This window comes from Xenopus tropicalis, chromosome 3, assembly GCF_000004195.4.
Source record: "Xenopus tropicalis strain Nigerian chromosome 3, UCB_Xtro_10.0, whole genome shotgun sequence".
Classification (NCBI taxonomy): domain Eukaryota; kingdom Metazoa; phylum Chordata; class Amphibia; order Anura; family Pipidae; genus Xenopus; species Xenopus tropicalis.
The window spans coordinates 68,908,766-68,920,270 of record NC_030679.2 but is presented as its reverse complement, the minus strand read 5'-3'; positions in this window follow the sequence as shown (position 1 = coordinate 68,920,270).

The following is an 11,505-nucleotide window of genomic DNA, read 5'->3' as shown; positions in this document are numbered from 1 at the left end:
ATCAGATTTCATCAATTGAATTTCATTGGTTTAAATTTAAAATGCTGTCATTCTCACACTATATATGCCAAGGTGTCCAAACTTTGCAGTTTGTCACTGGATGGCTTTGACTCAAGGACAGAAAATGGGGGCACACCCACCATCCACCAATCACAATTCACCTATTGACTTTTTTAGGGTTCAATTTAAACTGCTGCCGTTCTTTAACTATTAATCCTAGGGTCCCTAAACATTGCAGAGATAGTCACTGGGTAACTGCAGTTCCAGGTTAGAAAAAGTGAGTGGAGCCACCAACCACCAATTAGATGTCAATTGTTGCATTCAGACACTATTAAAACCAGGGTCCCCAAACTTTGCACGGTGGTTTTTACTATATAACTGTGGTCCAAGGTTAAAACCAACATGAAGTTTGTTCTCGAACTTCCCTTTCTAGTTTAAATTGTAATACCTAAAATTACATAAAAGTTACATAAAAATAACATAATTTCATATTGCTGCTATGGTATATATATTATATTCTTACCAGCTATTATTTACAAACAGTAAGAGAATGAGAAATCCAGAAATATCATGAGAAATGGAGTGATAGCTGACATCACAAGGAAAGGTTTGCTGTTCCTCTGTCCTTCAGCGTCACTTCTTGACACACTTGTAAAAGAAATAAAATCAATACCTGACAAGTGCCTCTGGCAGAAAAAAAAATTCAAATATTTATGTGACGCATGTATTATATTTCACACACACAGATTTCCTGCTCATTTTGCATAAGTAGAGTACTTTCATGCATGGAAACAATATTGTTATTTACATTCTTTACATTTTAAAAACTTCTATCAAGGCTTTTTTCATAATAAGTTTATTACATATATTATATAAGTAATTAAATAAACAATTGGTACAATCACAGAATAGTGTTAAGAAATATGTAAATCAGATGAAATATATAATGATGTGTATAGTAATTTCAACAGCATAACCGAATACACTATAAAATAAAAAACAATTTTCAGCAGATTCTTCATGGATGCATATAATACATATTATTTTGATAAATGCATGAGAAACTTAAAATTAAAATAATATAAATATACAATTTTGTGTCCTCCACAAAAAGCTTACAAACGGAGATCTTTTTCAGACTCATGCTGGATACACATAGATATTTCCCTTTGAGCCAAGAACCAAGTGGGCTGATCATAGAAAAGTTTGGTAAGACATGGGTGGCTATTTTGGTTAAACTATGCTTTCATCTGATTAGCAGTTGCCACAGCTAAGTGCAATTCTAGTTAGGTTAAATATTCCTCACACATAGGGGAAGATTCACTAAGACACGAACACTCGGAGTGTTCATATGAACGCTCCAAACATATTCTTGCCGATTTTTCCCGCCCGCACGATTTTTATCGTGCACCCGTGCAAAAAATTCGGAAAGGCTCTGCCGCTGTTTACAATGGTCAGTACAAAAATGTTGTGACTTTCGGATCGCCAATACGATATTATCGTGAGTAATATGATTTTTTCGTAAGTATTTTCTGGATATTTGAGATCTTCAGAAATTTTCGTTTCCAATCTGAATTTTTCCTATTCGTGATTCGAATTCATGGATTAGTAAATCTGCCCCATATAGTAAGTCAAGTCCACCTTTAGGCATCAGTGATTTAAAAACAGTATCATCTACATTTGTAAGAGTAACCTTCCTAGAGTAGTGCTTGTACCAAGGACTGTACCATTCACAATAAAGACAAAATATGTACAGTAGAACAAATGTAAATAATATAAATTTTCAAATTAAATGATATCTTGTTCACCTTAGGGCATAAACCAAACATATCCTTATGAAAAAAATATATCCTTTCTCTCTCTTGTAATGCACAAAGCACCAAGGGGTGTATTTATTAACACTGGAGACAAACATTAGTAGTGTCCATAGTAACCAATCAGCAATGAGATTTGAACGTTCACCTACAAGTTTGAAAACAGATCTGATTGGTTGCTATGAGCAACATAACTGTTTATGTTTGTCTCCAATGTTAATAAATAGTGATGAGCAAATTTTTTGTGCCAGGCATGGATTCGACGCAGAATTGAGCATTTCACGATCGTCAACCTTTTTCACAAACCCGCCGTGAAAATTCACTGTGACAAAAATTCGCAGAGTGAGAAAAAGTTATGGTTGTGTTAAGAAAAGTCGCAGTCGCATAAATAAAGTTGGACACGTAAAAAAGTTGCCGCATCCCACAATTTTTTCAGCGAAACAGGACAGATTTGCTCATCACTATTAATAAATATACCCCCAAATGTATGTTATCTATTCCATGTGTAACTTACATGTGTTATACTTATGTTTGGGTTATTAAAACCATTAAAATTTTTAGTTAACAGATACAGTACTTCACAACAGTACTAACTTTATATGCCTGGAATATTTTCCTAAGGAGTCCAATTTTCAACATCAATACATTTCCAGGAAGCAATAATAATATACCAAGGTCACAGACTACCTTCAAAAATTAGTATACAGTACTTTTTATTTACACTCATTTTTTAGAACAACAATATATCATATTTGTAACAGTATTCATATACTATGAGCAAATTCACTTACTACAGTTTAAATCATTTGCATTCACTGACTAATGAAACATGAAAAAAAATAACTACAGACAAAAAACAAGACAATTTTTATTTCCTTACCATTCAGTCACACATAATACATTTAATTCAAATCTAAAATAACACAGTTTTGCATTAATTAGGAGGGAAGTTAGGAGGAGAAAAAAAATCAATAGAAATAATAAAAGTCAACCCAAAGAAAAAATAGAAAAACATTAAACCGTCAAATATATATAAACAAATGCATATTACTGAAACTTTTATACAATTAAAATACAACTCCAAATAATATCATATTTTAATAATATTCAGTTAGCTTGATTTGCATAATGTAATTAAATTTACTTCAATTAATCCTCTGTAGATTTTAAACTCTGTTATTTTTCCTATATACATGATTTATGATTGTAGACATCACTGCAAAAATCAATCACATTAGTATCCTTTCAAACGTTAAAACATAGCAAAAACATTTGCAAGAAAAACTAGAACACGTTTACATATAAAAAGCAATAAAATATGAGAACCACATCATTTACAGTCAGTGATATAACTCATGAACCTTAATAATATAATCATTTGCAATTGTTTCTGTTTTTCCTAGTAATGTTCAACACCAGACATTTTATCTACCCTACTTTCTGAGCAATTACTTTGTGATCCATGCATTAATTATATTTGTGGGAGACCGTGCTTCAACACATTTATTCATCATCATTATGGGATCTTCATATGGCTAGCTTTGTTCCAAGTCAGTTTGCTTTTTTAAGAATTCGTATCAGGGGCTATAATAAAATGTACATTTTTTGTGTAAAGACGGCAGAAAGACTCAATCCCCTTAATCAATATATTACAAATACAGTTCAATTCAGTTGTTTTTTTCTTTGTCAGGATCACATAACACATAGAACTGTTCACTTTTACAATTCAAATTGTATAACTGTTTGCAAAAAAATCACAAAACTGCTGAAAATTGTGTAAAATGGTGAAAAATATGCGAAACGCATTGAAGTCAGTAGGCAACTTTTTTTTGTCATAAGATGAAGAGTGGGGTTAGCCCACATAAATAATTGGGAAACTCTATATTCCCTTTTGAATCATGGAAAAGGATTATATCATTGTCCAAGAAAAACTTTGATAGGGTTATGCTACGTCGACCGCATCCTTGTTGGCCTCAGATGTGAATAAATTCTTTAATTGCCACGTTACATCGTAGTGGTGTATCTGGGTGTTTGTATATATTGTTACATTTTGTTTGGAAACAGGATCAAATTTTGTGTTCTCTAGTAGAAATCTGCTCAGTTTGCGGTACACAGAATTTCCAACTGTACTAGGTAAATTCCATCGGGACCTTGACTGATAATGGATGTAGCATATACACTTTAGTCAGTTTAAGCTTTTTAGAGTATATTTTACAATGAATAAATCTAAAATGTACTTCTTTTTGTAAATTGTGGGGTGTAGCAGTGGAACTTCAATCTTTAGTGTATTAGGATTGGTACTATTTGAAGTAAACCAAATAAGTCAAATGAAAACCCCACCAAGGTTTTTTCAAGTGCCATGACTGCATGCTTAATTTAACCCACAACTGAAAAAAAAGATATATTAAAAATATAGATGAAATTTCCCTCCCCTCCCCGTTGCCCCAGACCAATATTCAGGAACCTCGGTACCATACATGGATTCCCTCAGATAGAACAAGGCTCCAGCTCAGTGTATCTGGTGGCATTGTTAAGTCAGAGGACAGTCACTGTTGCCCACAGAGGTTGTGGGGTATCTGAAATTTCTAACATCTGGAATGACTGCTTTCCCTCAGTATATAAATGAGTAGAACTGAAGTATATAAATTAGTAGGATAAATATGAAGAGTGGGGGCCATGCCTGGGAGCAGGGGATGTTTGTGTTAAAGCAGTCTTACCCCCCACAAGGCTGCATGGTAATACTGAGGATCAGTTGATTGAGTCTAGCTAGTTGCAAGCTTTGGTGACAACATCAAAGAACTTGGTGCCAGTTTCTGTTTGGATTGCAAAAGGGTTTTCTGCCGTAGGCATTGTTTGACTTCCTGGAATCTTTTGCATTGTTTCTGTAACTCTACCTAGTAATCTGGAAACAGAAATATTTAGCAGCCACACTCAAAAGACAATTGTGTTTCTGGATTTTTTGTATATTGCACTCCTTACTACCTTTTCCTTCTATTTGTTCCATGCATTCTTGGTTTGGTTTGCTACTATTAAAAATCAGCATGGTTTATCCCGCTTAAAGTCCTATTGTGCCAGTATTTTTGTGCAATTTGAAGTTTTTATGGTAAACCACAATTTGCCAGATCCAAGTCTACACAGTCACCATACCACACACACTATTTGAAATAAGCAGACTATTAACCTGTGTGTGCGATGCCCAAAATCTTACAGACAATTATGAAGATAGAAGCAAAATAGTTTCTATATTTTTCTCTAATGCATATCTAATTGTCCTTTCCTATCTAATAGCAGTCAACCCCTTTGCCAAAATCCCTTCCATAACCATAACAACAAATGTCACAACCACAGTGGGCAATGCTGAATCTTTACAAATAAATGGTGACAATAGGAGAGTCTGCATTACATAAGTTGTGCAGACAGGCAATTCTGATGCATGCCCTCTGCTCAGTTTCTTAAAGGAAAACTATACCCCCAAACAATGTAGGTCTCTATAAAAATATATTGCATAAACAAGTTCATATGTAAAACCCTGCTTCATTTAAATAAACCATTTTCATAAAAATACACTTTTTTAGTAGTATGTGCTATTGGGTACTCATAAATAGAAAATTTCCATTTTAAGAATTACGGGCCGCCTCCTGGGATCATAGGATTCAGAGTGCACACAAACAAGCCAAGGCACACATACATGCTAGGCCACATCAGCCAATGAATGGACAGAGTTTTGCCTTTTGCTTTCACACTTCTTCCTGTTACATTTAGAGCTGCAATATTTCTGGTCATGTGATCTCTGAGGAAGCACCCAGCCCATCACTAAATGGTGGACCAAGGGAAAGAATGTAAAAGGGCAATATTTACTGATATATAAATATTCCAGTTTGGTGATAATATAAACTATCTGTTGGTTAAGAATTCATTCTGGGGGTATAGTTTTCCTTTAATGTCTCTTGTTACTATACCTTTAAACATGATAGTAGGGTAAGAGCACATGCCAATTATTGAAAATGTTGTTTAAGATCTTTGAGATAACCTGAGGCAACATTAATGCAAAACTGTAAAACAATAACGTATATGGTGGTTTATTTGGTCGCTTGCCCAAGCTCAAACCTCTGAGACAGATCTCTGTCTCATATATTGTATATATGTGTTTCATTTTGTATACATTTGTGTGTTTCATTTTGTACACATTTGTGGTCTACCAGAATACTGTATGCACTGCTTTCCCAGTAAGAGACAGTTTGTAAAAAGCTGGAAATGTTTTAGTGCCCACAATTCTTAACATTCTGCTGATCTCTATCCCACCTTGAGGAGCTGTGACTATAGGGTTGATTCGCTAAAGTGCGTTAAAACGAGCGCTATTTATAGCATGCTTTAAAAACATGCTTCTTATTATTTGAGCCTTAACGCACAATTCACTAAAAAGATACTTGTGTTAATTTAGACGCAATGTTGTTTGCATTATTTAAGTCGCGATGAGCGTTAATTCCCGCTGCGCGCAATATATTTTGCCGCCTGCTATATTAGCACACAAATGAACACACAATTTAATGCACGTAACCATTACGTCCGTAAAACTACTGTTCTGAAAATGACCATTTCCCTGCAAACTGGAGGCTGCATCACTCTAGGGCCAACACATACTTGAATAAATAACACTGCAAAGTCCATATTGTGCTGCCAAAAGCTCACAAACCACAATTTTCTTTAAGTACCACCTGCCCCAAGTAGGTGTTAATCTTCGCACATACTCATGCGATAGTTAGTGCATCTAACACTTCTTATGTATTTGTGAATCATGCGCTAGTACTATTTCTATGTGCTAATTAACGCAATGCGTTAAAATTAATGCCTTGCGATGATGTATTATTTAGTGCATGCGATGTGTCTTAACGCATGTGAAAAGACTTTGGTGAATCGGTACTTATTTATCACATCAATTTTAAAGCAAAAAAGCCTGCGATAACGCTTATTGCACTTTACTGAATCAACCCCTATATATCTATATGACAGTCGGGATTCCTTAAATCTCAGTTTTGCAAACACTAGAAAATGATCTTCTAGAGGCAAAATGAAAATAATCCACTACATAATATATTAGAACATGCTGTTATGTTACTAAAACATATGGCTTACAAATCCCATCAGGCAAACAAACGCAGTGCAGAGAAATAATATTTTAGCTCATGGCGAAAAAATACATATTGTGAGCACATTTTATTTTATCCTTTTAAGATATTTGATGGATGTTTCAAATGGTCACAAATTTGTGAATATTACTGAGAGTTGTTTATTGAACAGCTGGGCTTTCCCATACTACATTATTCATATCTTTGACAAATAAACCACACTATGAATTGAAATGTGCATTGGAAATGTGTGTTTAAGCATTAAAGTAAAATAGAGACTGTAAAATGTAGAGTAAAAGCATCTTACAATATGAAACTGCACAGCAACAAATTAATTAGGAAAGCAGAAGTAGTATAATGGTAATTGCTCCTTATGGAATATTACTCTACTGAGTGTGCAGATCACAACCCAGTTATGATGCTGTTGAGTTTCCATTAGCAACAGGAAACGTATTAAGCAGTTTGGCCCATTGAATATATCTATACAGTGTGAATGTAACACCCAAACAAGATGCAAAATGAGTTCAAACATTCATGGAATGCAGGTCCCCACATGCTAAAGGTAAGATGTACATCCTGACACCATGCTATTGTTAAAGTTCAATACATGCTTGTCAGACACGGGTTAACCATGCCTGCATTAATGGACCAGTAACACCAGAAAAAAGGGTGCATTTTTATATACTGTATAATCTTCAATTAGTTTGTAATTTTTAAATTTAGCACTAGAGCTAAGCAAATATTTTTGCCTGATACAGATTTGTGAAGAAATTTGCATTTTGGTGGCAACAATTTTCAGGAATTTGCACTAGAATTTTGCCATATGTTTTGTTTCTTTGTTGGGGAAAAACTTGTTTGAGAAAGATGCCCATTGACTCCAATATATTTAACATGACAAAACACAGGGAATATAAACCTATTGACTCCAATGCATATGGTAAGAGAAAAAATGCCCATTGACTCCAGCGTATTAGGTGAAAGAAAATAAAGGAAAAAGGAAAAAAAAAGGCAATTGACTACAATGAATTTGGCAACGTTTTGGTAAAATTTCCACAATTTTACAATTTTTTAGCAAAACAAAACAAGGCAGGGCAGTTTCAGTCATCACTATGTAGCACAATTTCTAGAAAGCATGTAATTTTTATTTAAAAAATACCCTCATATGGATTTGGAAGCATGTTCATTAATATCTATTATCTAAAGTTCGGCTAAAAACAATATGGGACACTGTTACAACAACTGATAAAAGATGAACTCAGCATAGATGATAGTAACATTTTTTGTGTTACTGGTTCTTTTATTTATGCAAAGGGTAAAAGCCCTTCAGTGATTTTTAAGGAGGTACAAGACAAGCATTCAGAAGACTTTATATTCTCCTTTTTTATATATTTGTAATCTTTTGCCTACTTAATGCAGATTGCATTGTTTCCCAAGGGAGTTCATTCGTTCACATTTTTAGGAAGTTATTTGCTTGTTTCTTCCCATATCACAAATGTATTTAAATATGTGTTTCAAGCATTCACAAGAGATACAACTTGTTCTTGCTTACAGATGGAATTGATATTTTTTCAAACCCTTTGTTTAATGTATTTTTTATGCTTTCCATGTTTTTTCAGCTTGATTGACGCATTGTACAGGAGTAAGTGCTTATGTTTATAGCCTAATTTTTTATGTATCTGTGTGTGGGGGGGTTCTGTGTGTCTATATTTGCGTGTCTTTTACGTATTGGCATGCAGTGTGCAAAGTGAAAAAAGTGCACTTTGCACACTACCTGAACAGTAAAGGGGGAGGCATTTTATTTCCTGTATTTAAATAGCACCATTTTCCACAGCACTTTACAAATATCATACATCAATCCCTGCACAGTGGAGCTTACAATGTAAGGTCCCTATCACATCCATGCACAAGGGAACAATTTTTATCATGGGCCAATTAACCTGTCTGTTTGTTTTTGTAGTTTGGGACCCACGCAGACACGGGAACATACAAACTCTTTGCAGACAGTGCAGAAGCTGGAATCAGACTAAGTTCCTCCTCCCATCCCTACCTATTATGTTCCATCTTCCCCAGATATGCAAGTAAGAGAACAGCACAGGATGCTGTGGGCCAGACCGTGAGTCTACCACAAACAGTAGAACATTTCCGGACAGCTTTTACAGCTGCTGGCCAGAGAGGAAGCCTACTACAAACAGCAGGGCCATTGAGTGGCAGGCCCCACCTAGAACAATGTTGTACTGTGCTTCTGTCCAGTTTGCCAGCTTTTACAGATGCCAGGAAGAAAATAAGCCTGCTACAGACAGTAGGACTTTTGAGTGACTTGCCCCAACAAGAAAAAAATAAGCTTAAGATGCAGCAGCACCACTCCATAATTTTGTAGCAGACTGCCCGATGCCCTGCCACTTTGGCCCTTGTCCCATGTCATCCTGTGATGATGCTTCATATGGAACTTAAGGCTGTAGTTTCCATATAAGACCATGCCTGCCCCCTACGTATCCTCTCAAAGCAGAAGTTACACACCATAACCAACTGGTCATCTGACTGGCATGTGAAGGATACCCGCACAACCGAAGTGCAGACAACCACCTGCCTACATCAGTGTGTTTGAAAGCAAAATAATGGACCTGTAGGTCCCAGATATACACCAAGTGCCCTCGGACTATAATTCAATGCTGTCCCTTTGTGTGCCCCCCCCCATTGGCACAAGAGGTCTCCTGTCTCTGCGGGTTCAGCTCATCAACATGAACACCTCAGAGATACCTAAATTAGAAGTTTACAGAGTTGGTGAGCTCCTCCTAGAGCTGCTACAGAGAGACATGAGAGGGTGAAAAATTGAACTTTGAACCTCAATATTTAAAAATTGCTGTTTTGAAAATGGGAATAAAATAGTTGTGTTAACTGTAATAATGTAGATTAGCATGGTAGAAGAAAGCTACCTTAGGCAGGAAGTGCCATTTAAATAATCATAAATAGTTATTTGACCAGTATATTCTTATATTTGATGACTTTTTGCTGACTGATAATTTTTGCTATATTAAATACAGAAAAGCACTTTTCACATTTTTTTTCTTTCTGCAGAAGACTTTTGAAAAACATCCTAGTATGAACATCTTAATAATATTAAAAAGTAGACATCAAAGTAAGTAAAAATTTGACTTTTTTTTCAAATGATTGATTAAATTACATCTATAAATGTATTAATTATCACAACATTCACATATGTATTTACAGTATATTGAATAAATATTAATGTGTTCCAGTACACCATGCCTTGATTAAAAGAACTCTTTCTGCATCTCTCAGCATTGTCAGCTGGAGCTGAATAATTTACTTATTTGTACAGAAACATTTTTTTTGGTTTTATTGAGCCTGTCCAATGGGTTTTATATTTAGCAGAGCTCCCCCAACACTTTTGTTTGCCTTCTGTAACCCATTTTATGGTATTGTTCATTTGCTGCATTGATGGAAACCTTATGCATTTCAGCTTAATCTGTTTCATTCATTTTCACCAAAGCACTGTGGAAAAAAACAGGAATTACAGTTAAAAGCAAACATGATAATTGAAGAATACTAGAGTTCTAAATCGACTGCATTTATGTTTTGACATAGATTTCAGCCAAATGTGAACTGTGAATACTTCTGACTCCAGACTGTTGTTACTCTGGAGACTAATGTTACCTGTAAATGGTACTACCATGCCTACATTTTCTTAATTTTGCAGGAAATGGGACTTTTACCAATGCCAAAATAATCCAGTATTACATTCAGTATCATACTAATTTACATTCAAACAAATATGTATTGAAAAGCTGATTTCTTTCTATGTACAAATTAGCACAATGCATGTAAAAGCAAAATAAATAGAATGTATTTGTTCTTTTTTTTAGTATATGGAATGCTTACATTATTTGGCAATACACTGAACAGTATGTAAATACTTGTAATCATAAATCACTATTCTTTCTTTTGTATTTGAAGCTTAAAATACAGTAAAAGGTGCTGTGTTAAACTTTTCTAATCTTTGTCTGATTTGTAATCTGCTTTAACCGGTCAACTGGAACAATACTCTTGTCTTATTTCCTCTATGAATTGAGGCCATAAATCTTAAACCTTTTTTCTGAATACCAATGAGTCTTGCTATTTGGTGCCCTAACAGCTGCTGACGACTCTCAGATTTATTTAAAAGAAAAGTTAATCTTGCAAATAGTAATTTGATTATACAGTATTCTTAAATCTTAGCATGCATTCTGATTTTATTTTTATTTCTGTGTTTACATGATATACACATTTTTATTATTACATTAAGTAACAATACAAATATTTTAAAGAGATACTGACACCAGAAATTACACTGTTTTTAAATAAATCATAACATTGTCTTTGCATGAGCTTTATAATTTTGCTTTAAATGTATTTGCCCAAGTTCCTTGGACATTACCTATCTGATCACTCATGTTCCTCTATGAGGGGGCTGCCATATTTGTGCAGCAGTAGTTCGTTAGCATTAGAAGCTATAACTGACAGGTTGAGAAAGGACAATCAGGTTGGTAAAACAATCAGGTTTAGGA